This window comes from Gymnogyps californianus, chromosome 1 (assembly GCF_018139145.2).
Source record: "Gymnogyps californianus isolate 813 chromosome 1, ASM1813914v2, whole genome shotgun sequence".
NCBI classification, from domain to species: Eukaryota; Metazoa; Chordata; class Aves; order Accipitriformes; family Cathartidae; genus Gymnogyps; species Gymnogyps californianus.
In genome coordinates, this window is record NC_059471.1 from 76608459 (window position 1) to 76630233 (window position 21775).

A 21775-nucleotide genomic window follows, 5' to 3' on the forward strand; every position below is an offset into this window, starting at 1 on the left:
ATCAACATTTTAAGATTTCAAAGTAATTCATCAACATTTCTCTCTCCTGTACTGTTTTGGAAGCAATCAAACCATATCAAGAACAAGTGGAACGACCCTCTCCTTAAAAAGTCATGATGGTAGCTGAGATTGGCTGTGCCTTCTTCCTAAAACAGTTGCTAGTTTTCATCCCTGAGCTGAGCAAAGCCTGAGGAAATTCTTGGTTACAAGATTCATTATCTTCACAGTCTGGGTAGTTAATTTATAAGCACTGCTCTCCTCAAGGGCTGGCTGTTAGTTCTACTCCATGCAACTTTTTGTGCAGTCTAGAGTAGATGTGACACGCTGTTTGCATAACTCAAAAATCTCTGTATATATTTTTTGTCTTAAACTTCAGCTCTTGGAATCATGTGATTAAGGGAGAATCTCTAGGTTTTTTCTTCATTACAATTCTTCATTGTCATGATTTCAGAGAAACAGTTGAAAACAGGAACCATGAATGCTAAGTACAGAATCCAGTAAGACAAAACACACGATTCTAAGCCACTACCATAGTTTTTTTGGTAATCCAATACTTATTTGATGATCAGAATGAGCCTTGTCCTGAGCAGCCTGCTCTGGCTGACCTTGCCTCAGCAGGGGGGTTGGACTAGATGATTTCACGAGATGCCTTCCAACCTCAACGATTCTGTGATTCTGTGTTTGCAATGTCAGACACTTAATTATAATTTTAAAGGGGTTCATCTTATAAACAGTAAAGAGACCTATTGTTTTCTGTTGCTATGTGCCAATCATTTCCCAAACACTTCCCCCTGTGCGTGAGTGCACGCACGCACGCTCTCCCTCACATACAAACACACACACAGATGGTCCTTGCTCTTATCTAGTCTATATGAATAATGACCTGAGTATAATAAAAAGCACAACTGGAATTTCTTTTAAATGCCTGTGTCAGAATGATAATGTGAGCCAACAGGAAGATGGCATTTCATTAATTGTGTTAAGTCAGTGACAAACATGAAAAGTATGAATGTGCCAGTCTCAGAATTCTCTCAAAAGCAGCTTGTTATGCACCTCTGATATGTCACATTTCCACCAGGGAGGTAGTGAGATCTGAGAAATAAGCCTTCATATGCAAGCCCACCATTTCCCATTTCCACAGTGATCATGCCTCTCTGTGGATCTGTGAGAGGCACAGTATTTCAGAAAACTCTTAGGACACTGGCATACACTTTAACTCACCACTTACCCAAGCAGCCATGTGTCAACATGTCTTGAGTACATCACCTATAGAGCCTGAGCATTGTGAACCTGAAACACAGTAAGAGATCAGTTGATTTAATTGCACTATGCGCTCTATGGAAAAAATAAATCATACAGTACAGCTTGCATTTAAAGTAAGTAATCGTACCTTGCCATTTTTCAAAATATCTCCTTCATGGTGTCTATTAAGTTGCTGAAGCCACTGGCTTCAGAGCTCTAATGAAAGTGTAAACAGTCTGCCATGTACCACTAGTTTCAGGGCAACTCTTTCCAGCATTTTCTTTCTGCTCTGAGCACTGTAGGCCTAAGAAGAGTAGCCCACTTGCCTTTTATTGGTCAGATTGCATATATTTTACCAGGAAGACTCAGATATTTTTTTTTTTTAAAAGATAATAGCATGGAGAATTGTTTTGAATGCAAATATCTCTGTGAAGCACACTTGAGATTGTAACATACTTATGAAGGACAGTAGAAAGGAAATCCTATTCATATACAATTAAAAAAAAAAGTTTTCTTTCATTAAAAGATGTTACAATATGTTCAATATACTGACTGCCCAGCAAAGAAATCCTGCAGGAGAGAGAACACTAGGTCCAGTTAGAAAAAACTTGGAGTTTAGAATCCATAGGTATTATACTAAATGCCAAGTGCCAGGACAATATTTTCAGAGAATATAATACATTAATTGAAGTTGTTTCCACCCTCTTTTTATAGAAATCCTAGGCTATCACAAAACTTGTCCGGTAGGTAGGTGCTTTCTATTCGTAAAACAGCTGAGTGTTGAGGACACGCTAATGAAGAATTGCTCTGCTAGAACACAAGCCTCAGGAATGAATGGCTTGCAGGGAGGGGTGAGCAGTAGTCGAGAAGCTGTGAGGAACATTTTGCACTTGCTGATCATCTTTAATGAATGTATTTTACCCCTTCTCCCATTCAAAACTAGGGACACTATTTCAAATTCTCAATTTCCACTAAATAACACACAGAAGGAAAGGTCACAACCTGAGACCAAATGTCAGCATCTTTCAGCATTTTCACTAGCAGTTCTCTTTATCTGAAAAGCTACTCAAACTGTTTAACACAGCTGCTTGCATTAATATTACTTATTTCCTTGCTATGTAAACTTAAATGCTCATTTAAGTTGGCCATAAAGAAAATATGTCTATGGCTAAAGGAAACAGTCCTTAGTTTATGGACTGAGTATTTGCAAATGAATGTGTATCTGAGACATCAAGACTAACATTTCCCTGATGTATTACGCTCTGCATTGCAGTGCTTTAACATGGAAAGTATACAAAACCCACTTAGCTGGTACCTCAGCAGCAAGTCTGTGGCTGTAAATGCTACATTTGTTGAGCCTTCGAATAAACTTTTCATATTTAGCATCTGGAACTGCATCAACTTCATCTGGGTCTTCCAATAGCAATCCAGCAATGTGAATGCAGTAATCTTTTTGAAAACCATCATCTGTCAAATGGTAGGTTGTTTTACTTGACACATCCGATATATCTGTATGGAAAGTCTTACACAATGACATCTTCCTAATTTGCCACTCATCTAGTGAGAGTGTTCACATGTTATCATTTTACTGAAAAAACAGAAGTATTCTCCTAGCTGTAAGGATAGCTTCGTTGCTCTAAATTGCTTAAACTCTCTGCGTATGTCCTTTTTCCTTGGGAAAACAAAGTAGCATAAATGAACAAGGACCACAACATTAAACAGAACAACCAACATTTGTCTCTTGTCCATTCATATTAATCAAGTGTTAACAATGCATTCGTATTAAATATTTATGGAATGCTTTCTCTTGCGTCCTGGGAACACACTGTAATTCTTAACACACGGCTAAAAGCCACATTATCATACTATTAAATAGATCTTCAATGTTTATATCTGTGCATGAAGTGAAATTTTCTTTCTGTTAACCAAGAATAATTAATAATTATTAATAATTATTGATTATTAATAAACACTGCCAGTTCTTTTTACAAACATTGCTTTTTCCATGCAAATGCAGCTGTAGAATCACTGTGAGTTAGCTGTTCCCTCCACTTTTACAATAGATTTGTTTATATTTCTGGTCTATTGACCATCTGAATACACAGATTTCGATTGTAGTACAAGGCAGCTTCATGAAGAGGCATAAGCACTTTTCCCAAGAGTCATTCTGCATTTTACCTAACGACTGCTTCACACAAAACACAGAAACAGGCCAAAGAGGAACACCTCCCCTGACCTCCCCTCCAGGCTAAAAGCTCCAAACGTACTGACATATCCCTTCTCTATCCCTTCTACTTCTTACTTGCATGGCTGTTTTGTGGAAGTTTCATTATAAAGCCTTGAAATGTGCTTCTCATCCATCCTACATCCAGGTGGAGAAGACACAGACTATGAGGAACAGCAGACATATCATGCTAGCTTAGTACTCCTGAATAATTTTGGAAGCAGCACTGAAGCAACGTACAGAAAAAGATAAAAGGTAAGAGAGTAAGTATACTTTATTACTCTGCTTTCTTCCTTAACTAGTTAGCAACTGGCATCCATGTTCTTTTCTCTAGAATGAATTTCCTGCACAGAACTTAAAATTAAGTCTCAAACAAGGTGGCTACATTCTAATTGTGAAAACCTCTTTTTCAGGGCAGGAAGGAAACGGGATGATCTCCAGACATCCGTGTGAGTCATAGCATGCTAATGAAAGACAGATGGGCATGCTTATTCAGCACGACTTTTTTAACTTCTCATTTGGTATAACTATTCTCTTAGCTTTTTCCTTAATTACATTGACATGAGGTGAAAAAAGCAACAGGTCCCAGGATGTTTGACTTAGATTTGCCCTGATTTGTACAACTGTAACAGACAAGTACTTCAGGATTTCATAGGTTAGGACCAGATAAAGACAGAGACTTATATAAACCCATGTTTAGGACTCCATTTCCTTGAACCATATTTTAAAAATATTATCTTGAGGAGAGGATTAGAAAAGCTTTCAATGCTGTTAGTACTGAAAGTCTGCTAAAAGCTTGTCTGTCACTGTAGCTTCAAAATATATTTTTAGTAGTGTTTCACTAGCCTCAACAATATCAACCCACCAGAAAGGTATGCATGCATGGAAGAGCTGGAGGCCCAGCAATAAGGTTTAAATATTATGATTTTCCATGAACTGAAAGAGGATCTGACCAATTCCACTCCAGTGGAAACGGGCTGCTGTTGCCTAATCCTGCCTCAAGCACCAAGTTTACGGCTTGCTAATGCTACCAAGAAGCTAGGCTGTTACTTAATATCCTATTATCTAAAAGCAGCATTTTTGTATTCTGCCAGTGTGCTGCATGCTCCTCCTGGAAACACAGAACTAGCTCAGCTCCAGTTTGAGAGAAGAAAGGCTGTGTCATCCAACCAAGAGTCCATTGGGCAACAGATCCCCTTCCTTCAGTGGCGAGTCCGTATCTGGACACAGAAGTTTATGATTTTCTTCTAAACCCGTTGTCTTAGGGGGGAAAGAAAAAAAAAAAGAAAAGAAAACTGTGATTTGTCCACGCTATCAGGTGGTGATAAATCGATTTTGTTATCTGGGTGATGTCTGGGAAGAACGAAAATAGAAAGCCTCTGCACTGCAGCTATACTGGTCTTCAGCACTCCACAGAGAGGGACTGCTTGCAGCAGGGCTAGGGACTTAAACAGCCAAGATGCTTTACAAACCATAGGTGCTGTAGGAGCTACAGCTTTGCCACACATAAATACTGCAGCAGGGAAAGAAATAGTACCTTCACCCTGGCAAGACTTTCTGGGCTAGGCTTATTTATTTGGAATTTGCTGAGTGTACAGTCTTAAATGGATGGTCCATGAATTCCAGTTATCTGGTCTTTTTTAGTCTCCATGAATAAATAAATCATAACCCAGGAAAAGATTAGCAGCTGTTCTCACTGCTGATAAGTCAGAACCTAGTCAACCAGTGTAGTACTCCAGGTTTCTGCTAGTTAAAAGCCTCTCAAAGACTTACACTGATAGAAAATTAAAGTCTCATAGTTGCATAAAGGAGCAAATCTCCTTCCAAGGGAATAACAACATAAACTGTAGTGCTTGGCATTGTGCCATTCAGCAGACATTTAGTCAGTACCGGCTAGGACTCTGGGAATATTGACTCTTGACTGAGGTTTTGAGGTTTTGCTCTGAAGTATTCTACCAAATCCAGAGCGTGCAGAAATCCTGTGAGAAGTTAGGTCCCCCACGCCATCGGGAGAACATGTACTCCGAAGCTGCTCTATTGCCGAGTGAAGCTCTCTGGAGGAAGGGAAGGAAGTTCAATCTTTGTTCGGCCAGAAAGTTCAGACCTCTCCACAGATGCAGCTGGGGGCTGCGCACTGCCCAGCGCCCTGCCTCGCTCAGCTGCATCTGGCCTAAGCAGGCAGCCGGGATCTGCCAGGGCGTGTAGTAGGAGCACAGAAAATACCGATGACTAACACTCGCCACTCACACCCTTGCATTACTTCCAGTTTGACTTAGACAATACTGCCTTTTTCTGGTATTTTATCTTGCCATACCCTTACTCACTTCCAGAGGGTAATTTTTCTGACATGTTGATTTTTTTTATTTAGCGTTTGATCTTTTGACAAAAGTCAGCATTTGGTCCCCAGCAGGCAGTTTTAGGACAGCTGAAGTGCTGTCTTAGCAATCACAGATGAGCTGGTTGTATCACACAAAAGCCACTTTGTGTCATGACTCATTTCAGATCCTCCCTATTTCTTATGCAGAGTCCAGCCTTGTTCCCTTATACACAGAGAATTAAATTTTGTGCCTGTATTTCCTTCTGGCTTTTCTGCTGGGACACAAACTTATTCAGAACAAGCAGACAAGCTCAGGACCAACACAAAGACATCACCAATAGCACTTGCTACCTACCCTGCAGGGCCCCTTTGCATTTCACTCCATGACCATCCCTGGCACTGAAGGACCACAGGAGCCGATCTTCTTCTCATAACTGCACCCTCAGTCAAGGGCCATCTTTTTTTCCTCCCTTTCCCAAGGAAAGTTTCCTGCTAGGACAAACTCTGGGCTGCGCTCTCCTGCCAACACTGAATTTTTAGCTTTCTGTATTTTTCTGCATGTTCTGGCTTTGGTAGGAGAAGCAGCACCTCTGTCAGCTGTGTGAGTATCTCTACAAATCTGTTATCTACAATGGTCCTGACTAACATCTGCTGGAGGATATTCCTCTTCACAAGTGCAGCAGGTGGTGTTACAGACTTTTATCTGGCCTTTGCACCGCTGTAGCCACATACATGCAAATGCGTGATAATCGTAAGACAAACCTCAGAGGAGGTAAAGGGAAAGTACGATTGCCTGCCGTATTTATAGGCTCATTATTCTCTAAGTGAAACTAATGTACACACAGGTGTCCTGTTCCCAGGAAGCCATACTCATTATGAAACACGATTCAAATATGAATAATTAACCTATTTTATTGTATCCAATTTGGGGCAAAAAAAGGCTACAAAGAGGAAATAAACCCCAAACAAATACATAGATCCTACTGAAACAAATATTTCACTTCTAGTTTAATTCTGATGGGACAGCTGTCTTGAAGCTTCTGCTGCTATGAGTAAATCTGGCATGCATCTCCCTTCACTGACAGAGTACTGCTTTCAGAAATAAAACTTCTTGCTTTGGTTACAGCTCACTATTAACATGCTTCTTCAAATATTTTATGAAAGCGACATCAGGTGTGTCAAAAGGCACTCTTTATGGCTGCCTTTGCAATTACAAAGCAAGTCTCCTAGATACTATTTTCTCCTTACTTGTGTAGATGAACTCCTTACATAATAACCATGCCTTCAATTTTTGAGCAGGTGACTATATTTACCTCAAAGGACAGACATACTCCACAGCAGGACCATAGCATGTTTTGATTCCCAGTCACCCTGATTATGGGACCTCCTGAAAAATCCTGCAACTATCTCCCATGCCTAACTTTCCAGGAGAGATGTGTATCTGGATCTTCACCTGACTCAATACCGGGATGGTGCAAAGTGGCACATCTGAAGCCAAGGGGTGGGAATCACTCCGAGGCTCCCCTGGTAGAAACGCAGCCTGGGAGACTGCTGATGGAAATTTTCTCATCTGTTTGAGAAGACACTTCTGCAAGTAAAGTGGGTTTAAGGAGTTGCTCCCACTGCTCAAGAAGTACATGTTTTCATAACAATTCAGCTATGTTTCTGTTGTGTGTATCTCTCTATCTCTGCTTTCCCAAACACAGACAGCAAGACTAACAACATGTAGTCTTGTAATCTGAACTTAAGAAATTAATACTGCTTTTTCCAGGAACACTGGAAGAAAAGCCCTTGCACTCCATCTATTACGTATTAAACAGTAAGGGAGAAAAGTGCTGAAGAACCTTAAGGGTGGTCCCCTCTGCCAGTGCCTTCTCTGGTCTGGTTTCAGTTTCAGTCCTGTTGCCATTTGTCTTGGTTTCGGCTGGGACAGAGTTAACTCTCTTCTTAGTAGCTGGTACAGTGCTGTGTTTTGGATTTGGTGTGAGAATCATGTTGATAACACTCTGATGTTTTAGTTGTTGCTAAGTAGCGCTTATCTTAAGCCAAGGACTTTTCAGTTTCCCATGCTCTGCCAGCAAGCAGGTGTGCAAGAAGCTGGGAGGGAGCATAGCTGGGGCAGCTGACCCGAACTAGCCAAAGGGATATTCCATACCATGGAACATCATGCCCAGTATATAAACAGGGGGGAGTTGGCCAGGAGGCGCGGATCGGGATCTAACTGGGCATCGGTCAGCGGGTGGTGAGCAATTGCATTGTGCATCACTGGTTTCCCCCCCCCTTCCTTTTTTTGTTATATTCCTTTTCATTACTGTTATTATTCTATTTCATGATCACTATCGTTAGTATTATATTTTACTTTAGTTATTAAACTGTTCTTATCTCAATCCACAAGTTTTACTTTTTTTTTCCTTTCCTCCTCCTCACCCCACTGGGAGGGGGGAGGGGGAAGCGGCTGCGTGGTGCTTGGCTGCTGGCTGGGGTTAAACCACAACACCATTGCTCTAAGTTTCCTCAGACTGCAGCTCCGCTGCCAGTGGTCACTTCTGGGTCCCCGTTTCTAAAGAAAACAAAAGCTTGCCTTGGCTTTGCAGGCGAGCTGTCAGCGCGCCTTCTCAATGCAACACAAGGGCTGGCTTCCTTCCCCAGTCCCCCAAGGACCAAGTGCCATGCCCAAATCTCTTTCAGAGCCTTCCTCCAGCGTGCTCTTTAGTTCAAATAAAAGCAGGCATTGAATTTTTCTTCCTGATTTTCCTCATGACAGCAGAGGCCAACTTCACTCAGCCAACAGCAGGAACCCTCCCTCAGCCCTATCCTCCTCTGAGATGTACTTAAGCAACTAGTCAGCTGCTTTGAACAACTGCACAACATTAAAAGCAAAGCAAATACTTTAAATTCTATGCTAAGCCTACAGAAGTAATTAGAGAAGTATAATCAACACAAAAAGTCATGCCAAAGATAACTGTTTGCATATGTGCTAGAGAAAGCAAAATCAAAATTATAGATATTCTAGCACAGAATTTATAAGAGAGATACAGAAACAAACCAACCAAGCACTACGGGGCTGGCCTTAGAGCTAAAGATGTGAACATTTTTGTGTCTTTAAACCAAACATTTTGTAACCAACTGTTATTTGGGACTAGCTTTGTTAGTAAGATTCACAACAATTTGAGAACAAAGGTGCAATGGCCTGAGGCTGGAATTGCCTCATTTTTTTCTACAGTTCCTTTTTCATACTGCATTTAGTCAAAAGATTACAAGTCCAGTGCAAAAAAAAAAATCAAAATTTTCAGCTTCAGTTGTTCACAGCACAAACTATGCTGACCTTTTCCAGACAATTACATAAACCAGCAATGATAAGCAGTAGGGATCCCTATTAAAATACAACCCACGGCTTTTGTATGTGTGCATGCCTTCTTTTTGGCCCACAGTTACTGGCTACACTGAAAAAGATTTTATGAAGAAAAACAACAGATATGATAAATTCCAACAGAAATCAGCTTCCAAATATGAACGGCAAGCATAACCACAGTTGAATCCAGCATTTGCTTAATTCACCAGGGATGGTCTGAGACATCTTTTATCCTTTATACTCAACTCAAACTAGGCATCCTAGTAAAACCCCATTAATCTGTTTCATGAGTCATAGGCATCTTTGTTCTGTGCGTTTTGCTGATGGTTTCCTTTATCTGAGGGTGGAGAATGTGCTTTGTATAAAGTTTCAAGTTGTAAGTTCTCTCTGGCACAGCGCATGTGTCCTACCCAAGAGACTGTTTTCCTTTACCACATACTGCTACAGCTGAAATCAGCCGAAAATCTCAAGCAGGAAATCCCTTAATGTGAACTACAGAGTTGTGCTTGGGTAGTCTCTATAGACAGTCTAGGTTACAGCTTCCCAGAGACCCTATTGCTCACGTACTGTGCCAGCCGCAGATCCTGTTCCTCTTTTCTTAGTCTTTGCAAAGAAATGGAAATAACTGAGCAGGCCTTTGGTTGCTTGTTTTTTAACATACAGGCTAGACAGTTGTATTTTAACAAAGAAAGTAACTAAATCTAGCATCTAATGTTTGCTTGTTGGATCACCAATACAGCGATTGCAGTTGGAAAATAAATTATGCTGGGTTTTTGTTAGCAGAAAGCACCTTTCTATGGAAAAGCAATGGCAACCTCTCCTACACAGTTTGAAGGGGATCAGATTTCAGTTCACTGCTACTCCTCTTGACTTCTCCAGCAAGAGCAAGCATTTCTGAGATATTCTCCAAATAGTGTATGAGGATGGCAACACGAATGAATTTTTTTTCTTGAAAACAGACTTGAAGACACAATCAGTAATGCACGCATAGCCACACAAAAATGCATCTGCCTCTCCTTGCAAAAAAAAAGTCCTACTTCAGCTTCTAAAAGAACATATTTGTGAGGACGTATAATGATTTTCTTCCACTCTTCCATTCTCTACTAAGGAATGTTTCTGAGCTCTTAAATAGCTCCACCCAAAATTAATGCTGCTGAGTACATCAAGGGTCCACAAGCCAGATGCCTGAGACTTGACCAAGTGATCAAGTGTTGATTTTTATCTTCCCATATGATAAAATGGAACACTTGAACAAGGATGTAAACTTAAAATTTTAGTCTTCTGGTCTTAAGTGGTATTAACTGAATAACTGACTTTATATATATATCAAATTAGTTGTGTGTATCAGTTTCACCTTTTATACTTGTAAAATCCTTTATATCACTATACAAATGCCTCACTGAAGAAATGCTGATAGCAGGGGAGAAGACAATTTATGGTATACTGTGAATTACGCTGGTAATTAAACATACCTGGAAACTCACAGGAACTAGGAATATGCTAAATGAAGAGGCAAAAGGTTACAATGCCATTAATTTTCTGAACAAATAAATGCTGCAAGTCATGCGACTATCTTCACGAGTTGTATAAAAAGTTAAAAGCAGTTATATAAATTATTATTTGTAAATAAAGATGAAGAGGCATGTGCAAGAACAGCACAAACATGACATTCAGCTGTTGCCAAGTGAGGACAATAAAACAGTAGAACTGGTGTGCTGAGCTGATGTTTTCTTTAAATCCCATTGTGTCGAGTTTAAAAAGTTCACTGCAAAAGCACTGGGCCAGAACAGAACTTGTCAGGTCTGATGCATGTTTGTCCAGCGCTTCACCCTCCTCATGCATCCTCTCCTGCCCTGCATTACTTCTGAAACAGAAAATTCATTACTATAAGACAAATAGATAAGCAAAGCTTGATTTTCCTTCTCATTAGCCAGCTTTAGGATGTGAACACTAAGGCTGGTGAGTAGAGTTAATGCAGCAGAGAAAAATACTGTGGAACTGAAGGTGTTTCAAAACATTTTCAGCTGTGCTTAAGACAGTAGGGAAGAGTTTCTTCTACCTGCTTCTTCTCAGTGCTGTCTTCAGCAGCACAGAAGAGGAAGTGGGCTAGGAAGCTATTGTAGAGAGTGGCTGGGAGAGAGTGGAGGAGACCTGATGTCTCTTTTGTACAAAGTTAAACTTCTGGAAATGAATGGGTTGTTGTTGTTGTTGCTGTGTCAGAGAAACAACATGTTGTAAACATCTGGGTTTTCTGGTGGTGTCAGTTTTGTGCTGCCCAAAATCCCTCCAGCACTGGAATGTAACAAGACACAGCTGAGGCTCAGTGTGCTGCATGCTCCTGCTAACTGGAGAACCTCTGCAAAGATGTTGCAATAAAGTTTTGGTCAGTTTTTCAGCTGTGCTAACTTCAACTGCGAAGGCTGGAATGTAGCCTTCCTGGTTCTGTATCCAGGAAGACAGAAATTACTTTTATGTCACCTGTGGTCTGCTCAAGTCATCCACTGCATCCGCGTTGGCTGCATCCAAGGATTGCACGTGGCACATTTTAGCTTGTTAAAAAAATCAGAGCTAAATTTTGAAAGTTTCAAGAGTGTCAGTCCACTTGTAGAGCTATGGAAAGAAACAAGAGGAAGATAATCTGATGTTTTCAGGATCACAAACCAGGAATAGAAACAGAAATCTCAACTACTAAGCTCCCTGTTTGCATCAGTAAACAATTGCTATCTTTGCTTAAAATGTGTATAGTCCTCTTTTGAACCTTTACACAAACCAAAAATAATTTTGTGTATTCTGTACCCTAATATAAAGGCAGTGGCGCTCTGTAGGACTTGGCTACTTTAATTATAAAAGGACAGCTCATTCCCCGTAGTCACACTTCCTCACAGAATATTCACAGAGAGAGGCTAAGTGCACCTTTCTCTACTTTTCTGCTAAAGTTCATCTAAACCATAGGCCACAGCTGTCCCTAATGTCCCATTACACGGTAGTCTCCTATAGGAACCCATGCTAGCAGGATGCATCTGGAGGGAGGGGACTGAGGTGGCAAATGTACATTTGTCACTCAAAGCACAGAAGTATACACACAATTAGTTCTTACTAATGAGCAGGAAGAAAGAAATTACAGATTTCTGTACTATTTTGTACATTTAAAAAGATTCCCCTGGCATATATATCAGCAGATGTCAACTAGAACTGGGGACCGTCTATAGTAAAATATATAATTATGGTAGAAATGCCCTGCACAGATCCATAAACATTACCTCTCTTCTGAGATACAATATGATCAACATGGTATGTTCCACTTTCTTAGCTGGTCTTAAAATAGTTAGGTAAGTCTGTCACTGCACTTAACACAGTGCAGACTGAAGCATAACAAATCATCTTAATCATTAGGGTTTGGCCTGGTTTTGCACAAGAAATGAGATACAGCGTAGTCAGTAGCAATGCAAGACCTCATCAATACACACATTCGTGCTTTTGATCCCTCCTCCACATCTGATATCACTATGTAGTTTTAGCTTCTTTTAAATCTTGGCAAGCATAAAGCTTCAGATTTTACATTACAAGGGTGTGGGCGAACGGTCTCCACATGAGTCTTATCTCAGTGTGGTCTCCTCTCTGACGTTACAGTACTAGATGTAGCTGGGGGTGCTTGAAACTAAGGCCATGGTGAATTCCTTTGCTGGCTCCTGTCTAGAGCTCTCAAGAGACAGCAAGGGCAAGCTTAAATGACTTTTCCAATTACCCAGATACAGAAGAAGGAGACATGGCAACAAAATGGAACAGTAAAGGGGGAAAAGAAGGTGAAGCGATGATCGGAAAGGCAAGCAGCAATAGCTTGGAGATTTTGAACCTGGTAATAACAAGCCCCATATGTGAAAATCTGGCCCTATCAGGACCAGTGAGACCTCACTCCAATTCCCCACTCCACCCCCGCCAAAAAAAGGCAGGAAAATTTGCTCTCATTTGTTTAAGCTTTCTGATAGCACTCTGGGCACTTACGAAAAGAGCAGTGTAAAAATAAATGAGACAGAAAAATGGATGTGGGAATGACAAATGCATAAGCTATTTTTCTCAAGTGACACTTGCTTTCCACATTTCTTAAATTCTATGGAGAACTTATTCACAGCTAGTATTCCCAAGGCAGGTACAGTTATGGTAGCTTGTTTTATGAACTCAAATCTTATGAACTCAAATGGAAAATGCTGTATTGTTTGACTTAACGACTTTTCCTAAATGACACAGACAGGAAAAGGGGGTGTTCCAGCTGTGTGGTTTGTATTTCACATACATACCATTTCACCTTGTATTTCTTTTCTTTTCTTAATTTTGCAATGCAGTAAAAAAATTAGACAATCAAGAACATTGTAAGTTTACTTTAGTAAGCTGCACTTCTCTATTTTTGCCTTTAGATAATAAGAGAAAAATATTAGAAGAATGCAATGTTGTGAATGTTCTTGCTCAGAACTACAGTGTAGATCTGCCTCCCCAGATCCCAGCATTAGCAACAAAATCACATATAAATAAGTAAATTTTTATTCATAAGATGTCCTTTAAGGAAATAATAAAAGATAATTTGAATTATTTAGGCTTACTAAGTGCCTTTCTGTTATATGTGCTTTTTTTCTGCAAAGGCAGAAAGGCAGAAGCGGAAAGGAAGCATATAATTAATAGAGAATTGGAGGAAAAACTATTTCCCTCTGTAGTATGGAAAAAAAACCCTACAATGTTACTCCTGCCCTTCAACTGACTTTAAAACACCAGTTTCAAAAAAAGAAAGTCCAAGTATGAATCAACTGATTAATTTGTGAAATATGTTATCGCTTGCTGTAAATTGAACCATGGAATAATTTAAACTGCTTTTGGTTTCTTCTCAGCTGGACCATGACACCAATATCAGCAACTCCTCAACTTTTTGTTTTTTTCTACCCAGACAAATATCTACGCTTCCCCACCGTTACACCGTTCTCTCTGTCACTGCTGTAGAGACAAGTGCAAGGGAAAGGATACTAACAGTCATCTTTTGGGAACCAAACTCAGGAAATCAACTTTGTTCACCAACAAAGTGCACGAGGACAGCCATGCATTTCTGTCATGATCCAAAAAAACCTCTATGGGCTGAGGAGGGAGCCTCGTGAGCTGGCTAATCGGCATCGAGCACAAAGACACAGACTGTCATCTGCTCCTAAACAGACGACAAGATAAACCACAAGAAAGATCCTAAAGCAGGAAATCCACTCTAATGCTGGAAATGATTCTTTAAAGAAGAATTTTAAAGTTTTCAAAGGGAAACAAGAACAATAGTTTCCTACCTGCCTTTTTAAGCATCTACCCTTTAGAGGGGCATTTGCCTATTTGGATTTGTTTGTTCCTAAGACCACGCATGACTAGCAATGCACTTAGTTCTCCTGTGTGTGAAAGGAGAGTGATTCTGGGTATTCCCATATTTAAAGCATTGCAAGTTTTCCGCTGCCATGATTTTGCATTCATTTATATAGCTCTGTCTTTTTGAGAATGGACAGTATCTACCTGTCCTGGTGCACAGGCACCAAACTGAACGTCTTTCCATATGCATGCATGATTGACTTAGTGACTTGAGCTTCTTTGGGTCACTTAGCCCATAGCCAGGCTATGCAAAGATGGAGGCCGCTGCCTTTCAAACTATGCCCGGGCCTCAGGCGTAAATTTAAAAGCTTTAGTCATAGAATCATAGAATCACAGAATGGTTTGGGTTGGAGGGGATCTTAAAGATCATCTAGTTCCAACCTCCTGCCATAGGCAGGGACACCTTACAGATCAGGTTCCACTAGACTACCCCTCATTCTATCACTACGCTCCCTGATAAAGAGTCCCTCCCCATCTTTCCTGTAGGCCCCCTTTAATGCCAAGTGCAACAACAGTACACTTCATAACACACTGGAGCAGCTGCTTCTTTTTTTCTGCAACACACGACTAAAATAGCTTATGCCTATCTTAGACTGTAGATGGCTGAAGTTGCCAACAGCATTTGCCATAATATCTTAATGAAGGATTCTTATATGGAGATCTAAGCGAGAAATACAGAGACGTTTTTGTTTTATCAGTGCAGTTCAAAAGATTTTGCCCTGATGTGATGCATCTAGCACGCATACACAAAAATCATTATGAACAAAATGCCTTCACAATTGGCTGCTAAATTCTTGCCATGTTTGTCAGATCTGCTGGCCTCTTTCAACAATCCAGCTACACCCTCAGCATGTTTATGAAACTGAGCAGTCACATAACCTGTGCTACGTAACAGAGGTGGAGATATAGAAGACAACAAACCATGGAAGAATAATTAGCTCTCAGTAAACCTTACCTTTCTTCCCTGCTCTAAATCAGCTGTTTCTAACCTGAGCCCTCAGCACAGCACATAACCTGGGGTTATCTCATCGGATAACCACTGAAATTCCTAAATCCTGGTCGTCTTAAAGTTCATGCAGTTTGGTGTCAAACTAACTGCCCCTCAAGGCAACCTGTCCAACTCATGTCTCTGGTGCAAGTGGTCCTGTGGCCCATGCTGCAGGAGGCTTCGGCTGAATGGATCAGAGGGCACGCAGAAAATGAAGCCCTAGCAAGCCCTAGTTACCCAGGGCTGCATTCCCGAGGCAAGGAAAGGAAGGGGAACACATAGAGTGACATGTACAACTGCTCCCCCTCATTTTTACAGAAAAAATGTTTTGGGGAAACTTGATTCTGAAACAATGAGACATGCAGACTTGAGCTTGAAGGGAAGATTTTCAAGAACAGAGGAACCTTCTGCCTTTTTTTACTGTCTAGACAATGTCAGTACTGGGAGTATCACAAACATCACACTGGCTGAAAATGAAGGCATTCCAACTTTGTTTTACTGCTTGTGAATATAACAGTTTATGAAAGTGAGCTATTTTTCCTTCAAGGAGAAAATACAAACAGCAACAAAAGTATTAAGTAGGATATGTTCAGATAATATGGCAAATGGCAACAGTACCCGAACAACTAAGACATATACTCACATGTACCTGTTTTACGGAATAAAACACCTCTAATACGTCAGGAGTGCCAAAATCACATTCATTTAGACTCGGAATGATGCAGCTCAATCGAATAGTATAAACTGAATGTGGCACTTACCTGTTCAAGAACTGCTTCAGTCAGTTTTCTCCTTCCTTCCTCTCTGAAGAGCAGAGATAAACAGAATTTAACAGCAGGGAAAATAACATACAAAACCAGCACTAAGTTATCATCTTAAAATTGAATTATTTTGTTCTTAGAAGAAAAAAGAAAAAAAAAATTGGACATCACAGGTTTTTCAAAAGGAACAAACATTTCATTACTGAAAATGTCACTTTGCCAGAAACAGAGGAAAGGTATTTCAGGTTTTCTTTCCAGTAAGTCAAATATTTAAATTAAAATAGAAGTGACTTAAAATATTCAAAACAAAGTTTCATGGTGAAATGCAAATATAGGAGAAACAGGTTTCAAAAGATATGTAGTGAACCATGAAACCTGAATCTCAGCAGTTAAATTACAAAGACAGATTAATACAGTTAGTATAAAATTGAAATATTACTACAGGAGTTAAGAGCCCCTATCAGCAGAAGACCTACTTTACTTTCATTGGATACATCTACACCATAGCATACCTTAAAAGGCTTTATCTTTAAAAAAAGTTTTTCACTGTAATTGATAAGCCTATGTAGAGGTCTATACCATATACTGCTACAACCAGACTGCTTTCAGCATTCATAGTAGACTAGATATTTCTAGCTTATACTATTATGAAGACAAACTGTTATAAATGGCTCTGTAGACAGCAAAAAGCTCAACTTACTAGAATTCAGTGAAGATACAATAGTCTACTGAAACAGGAATTAAAGAAAATAAATCTTTACTTGAAGAAGATGAATATAAACAATAATAAATAATAGAAATTTTAACACACTGTAGTAACTGTAAAAAAAAAAATGTTCCAACAGAAGAGGAACTCATAAATATACAAAATAATAATTACCCCCACACACATTTGGTATGCTTAGCCTAAAAATACCACAGAATTAATTCTAACAAAGAAGACCTCTTAATATTCTGCTTACTCTGACATCACTAGATCTTGCAGGGGAACTATTAAAACATCTTAAGAAAACCACTGCTTATACATAAGTAATTCAATACTTAGATGATGGGCAGCTAGCTGTTTAACACTTGATCCTAATAAAAGGCTACTTGTTCCAATTCTGCTGGTGTGAGTTACTCCAGAAGAAAATTAATTTGGCTTTAAGGGGAAAGGGTTGCAGCTGCATGTATTAAATAAGAAAACTCCTAAGAGAAGGGGAGAAAAACAGTAAAGATGTTGCTCAGAAAACTGTAGGAAAGTTAGTTCCTCAAGATCTATGTATTGGTTAAGAAAAGATACTCAGAAAAGAATTAGCAGTGAGTATCTACAGTTAGAGATATTAACGCACTTAAATAGCCTATGTATCACTACCACAAATCTGGTTGACAGCCTTCCTGTATTGTACTCATGTATGCATAAAAGCATAGCTGAGCCTCCATATAACTGAGGAAGAACATGTTAAGGGTTGTTGCTGCAGGCTGTATTTGCTTGAAAGGGGTTATGCAGGAAGTAAAATATCCCTCTGATAAAATACAATAATGCTAAAAAAAAAATTCTTATAAGAGAAGTTATTTCTTTAATCAATAAGCTGCATGTTCTATTATGGAACTAAACTTTGAGTGGCATCCATGTCATATAATATACAGCTACTTTTTAAACAACTTTTCGCCTAATGTCTCTTCAAATGTAGATTAGTATGCAGAAAAATGATCTATAAAATCATATTTCTCTTTATGAACTGTTATGAAAAACCATAATAGACTTTGGACATAGCAAAGTCTTCAGATAGTCTACAGGAAGTGTAGTCAAAGTATGTACAGATGTTACCGGAAGATAAAAAACAACAAAACAAAGTATAAAACTACGTGGAGGGAATCTGAAAAGGAAACAATACCCGGCTGATAGTTATAGTAGGAGAAATCTCTACACTAGTAGAAATGGGACGAGCTCTGAAGGAGATGGGCTCTCAGTTGCCATAGACCTTGGTGCTTTACTATTCAAGCTAGTGCTTTAAGTCATGTAGGCATACTGCAATAAGTGCTGCTACTGGAAGGGAACAAGTGGTACCAACAGAGAGAGGGCATTTACCACAGGCAAAGCTGAGGGTGACTAAGACCAGGTAATTGGTCTTTGCAGAGGTTGTTCAGGATCTACACATCTCCCGCACAAACTCCTTTCTGAAACGATCTTTGTTATTGAACAGGCTGGTTGTAGAGGAATCTAATTTGTTTCCTTAGGAAGAAACCCTTAGGCTGCAGTGTCTTAATGTCTCTTCTGTCCTGCAAAGCAGAGAGCATCAGAAAATGGCACACAACAGGGGAGCCAGCAGAGGTTACGCAGCAGATTCTGGAGCCTTTTTGGACTCTGGCTCATTCTGAATATACCCTTATAACTGGAAACAATACTGCTGCTTCTTTAAAAAAAAACCCAAAAACCAAACAAACGTGATGCAGTTTTTATAATCTTTAACCAAAGATCAAATGGGGGTTAACTATGTTTGTGATACATGCTTTATATTTCGTCCTTTTAAAAAAATTTCACAATTGTATTGACTGACTATACCATATCAGTGTGTTTGTGGCCCTAAAACTTCAACTTGCTGCTAATATACTACACTTATTTACAGGAAACGTTGTTGGTGGAACTAGCCTCTTCTCATTCTCACAGCTCAAGTATGAAAACATTGGGAGAAAATAAGGTTTCACATGTTTGACTTTTATTTAAAAATAAAGACAAATGTGAACCTTTATATCCTCACAGCAAGAAGAAACATGAAGATCAGAACCCATGCTTCAGTAGATGCCATGACAGAAACCACCGCTGAAACCCTGCCTTTCAGTTTGATTTCCAATTGATTAAAGAAGTAAGAGATGCTTCTGGCAAATAGCCTTCCAATACATGCTGTTAGATGAGGCCACAACCACAACATCAACACACCCAAATATACTCCTTACATATGAGTGTTCTTGGCATCAGAAACATTGCACCTGAAATAAAAAGAATCATCGCAGAGTATTGCCAAATTCTGGTGAATAGTAAAAGCAAAAAAGGAAATGTAATTTCCACGGTTATTTTCATACTCATACCAACTTTGTAACAGTAACCGAATGCGCGTGTGCATCAAAGAAATAGCTTTCTACCATTGCCAATACCGCCCACCTCCTTTCTTTTTTCCCTAGTGCTGTCTTTGCCCATCTGCTTCACCATCCACTGGCAGTGGCTGTGGCCTTCTTCCAAAAGGCATCCTCGGGGGACAGAGCAGTAAGGTTTTCACTGCCTCATAAAGACTTTGCTTTTAGCAAATAACAATCTGTTTGTCTTTCCTTTGCTTCTTTGAACATCTGGAGAGCTATGCTGTTTCTGGCAAGGTTGAGAGCTCATAGGTAAAAGGGGCAAAAAGTTATGCCAAGGCAGGAAAAGAGCTACAAGGATCTTACTTCAGAAGAGGAATTGGAGGAAACTGAGAAGAAGGAGCATTTATCTTCATAGCTTACAGACAGCTACAAAGACAGCTCTTCAGCTGCTCACATCACTGAGTTTGTTCAAGTTTGAACAGTTTCATCTGGGTTTACAATTTCCAGCCTTCATTGCGCTGCTGTATAAGTCATATTTTTCTTCGGGCCAAACCATAGATGATGCATGTCTTTTAAAGATCCTGTTCTTTAGAAATAAATCCTAAGGTAACCTTCTCTCCTTCCAAGGCATCTTCAGATCGGGCAAATGCCCGAGCTGTTTGCAGAGGCTTCCTGGTAGAGGCTATGGGCAGGACACAGACAGACTGAAAGACCTGCTAGGACAACCACTGCAGGTTGAGCAGGCCAAAGATAGGTGCTATCAGAAGAAGTGGGTCTTGGATTATGCATATTACTCACACAATCAGATAACCAGACCTAGTACTAAATTATTTTTATTTTTACAGATGAGTTGGCTTTACATGTGAAATGACAAAGCCTGGGTTTTTTTCTAATCAAAGTTCCACACATAGAAGAGCTGGTAACCACAAATAATGAAACTCATTTCCACAAGATGTCAGTGAAATCTTCAGATCAAAAGATTAGTAAGATTGAAAAAAATTACCTAATATTTATAAATCTGGAAAATTTATTTATTAATATTATAAAGTGGCTAGTGCCAGCAAACTGTACCCCTGCCTCAAGGATCGAACCAAGTGGAAACCACTAGCTCTAGTGCAAAGTGCCGTTATCTCACATCTGTTCTAACAGGAGGCTGCTTTTACCTCATCTGAAGAGAGTAACTTTGACAAAGACTAATTTTGGAAACAGGAAGCTACAGGGCCCTGATCTGATGTGGTAATTCCAGTCAGATAACTAGGCTTTCTCTGTTAGTTCTGCAATCCTGGAAGAAAAAAAAAAAAGTGGTTTGGTACGATGTGATTAAATAGAGAAGTGCACAGTACTGATCCTTGTTCTTTTTGTCAAGAGAGCAACCTCTTAGATGATGCTTAACAACAGCTATAAACAAACACTCTGTTAAAGGACATCCTTTGAGCAACGTGAATAATTTCCTGTGTATGTGCACACAGCATTAATGACTAGATCCATACTGCTGGATTACGCAATGCACGTGCATATATTCAATCTTACCTTCTAAGCATGGAGTCCAGAAAAAAGTAAGCTGCTGACAACAATGTAATGTTGACTCCAGTGCTGCTCCTGCAAAACTCAGATACTTTAATGGAAAAGCTTATCCTTAATTTAAAACACAGCATAATTTTAAGATGAAGTGTGTTTAAGTTTATTACTACAGTTAAACTCGTTATTGCCTCAGGTTAAATCTAAAAATTACTTGACTAGGCACTGTCAAGGAGGAAAAAAATTAACCATCAATTTATGAACTGGTGACAATGATTCACTAACTCTGTGACTTTCCACTTTTCCAGCTAGCAAGGTCCTACAAATGCTAGAGAAGAGGCATAGACCTCTCTGAGGAAGGTATAGGCCTATGACCAGTGAATCCAAGTCAGCTGCACACTACCAGTTACCTTCTAAGTCACACGCTGTGCATCGCTGAACTACTTATTATCCAGTCAATAATCAGTGCATACCTGGCAAGTGGAAAACCAGGATTTGGGAGAGGTGTTTTCGTCATACGTGCCCCTGAGCAGAGCTCAGCACAACTGCGTCCACACGATTCCCACCCTGACCCGCAGCAGCAGCGCTTCAGTCTGCTACCACAGCACCCGGGGGACGGACCAGCCCTCAACCGAAAGCATCTGATACAGGCCATTAGAAAAAGATGTATACAAAACCAGGATCTTTAACATTCATCTTCCCACACCAGCAAAATTAGTTAAGAAAACTCAGCGCCGTACTACACACAGGTTTACATTTGTACCCGTCAGCCATGGACCTAGTGCGGCATTGCTTGCAAATATGAAACTCAAAGCTATTTTAGCAGTTTTCTGTCCAACCAGAGAAAAAGCAAGCTTGTTATGGGCAAGATTATTAGGTGTCCTGGCATGTTTAGTGTTGGGTAACTTTTCCGGAGGAAAAGCAGGAAAAG

General features: G+C 39.8%; 1 long non-coding RNA gene across 1 annotated transcript; it reads right to left on the bottom strand.

The window, feature by feature from the left end:
- Nucleotides 1-1252: 1252 nt before the first annotated feature.
- Nucleotides 1253-20958, bottom strand: LOC127027336 (uncharacterized). Its single transcript, XR_007767796.1, has 3 exons — nucleotides 20857-20958; nucleotides 16270-16312; nucleotides 1253-1290 (listed from the first exon to the last, which is right to left on the bottom strand). It is a non-coding gene; the product is annotated as an uncharacterized LOC127027336 (long non-coding RNA).
- Between the last annotated feature and the right edge of the window lie 817 nt (nucleotides 20959-21775).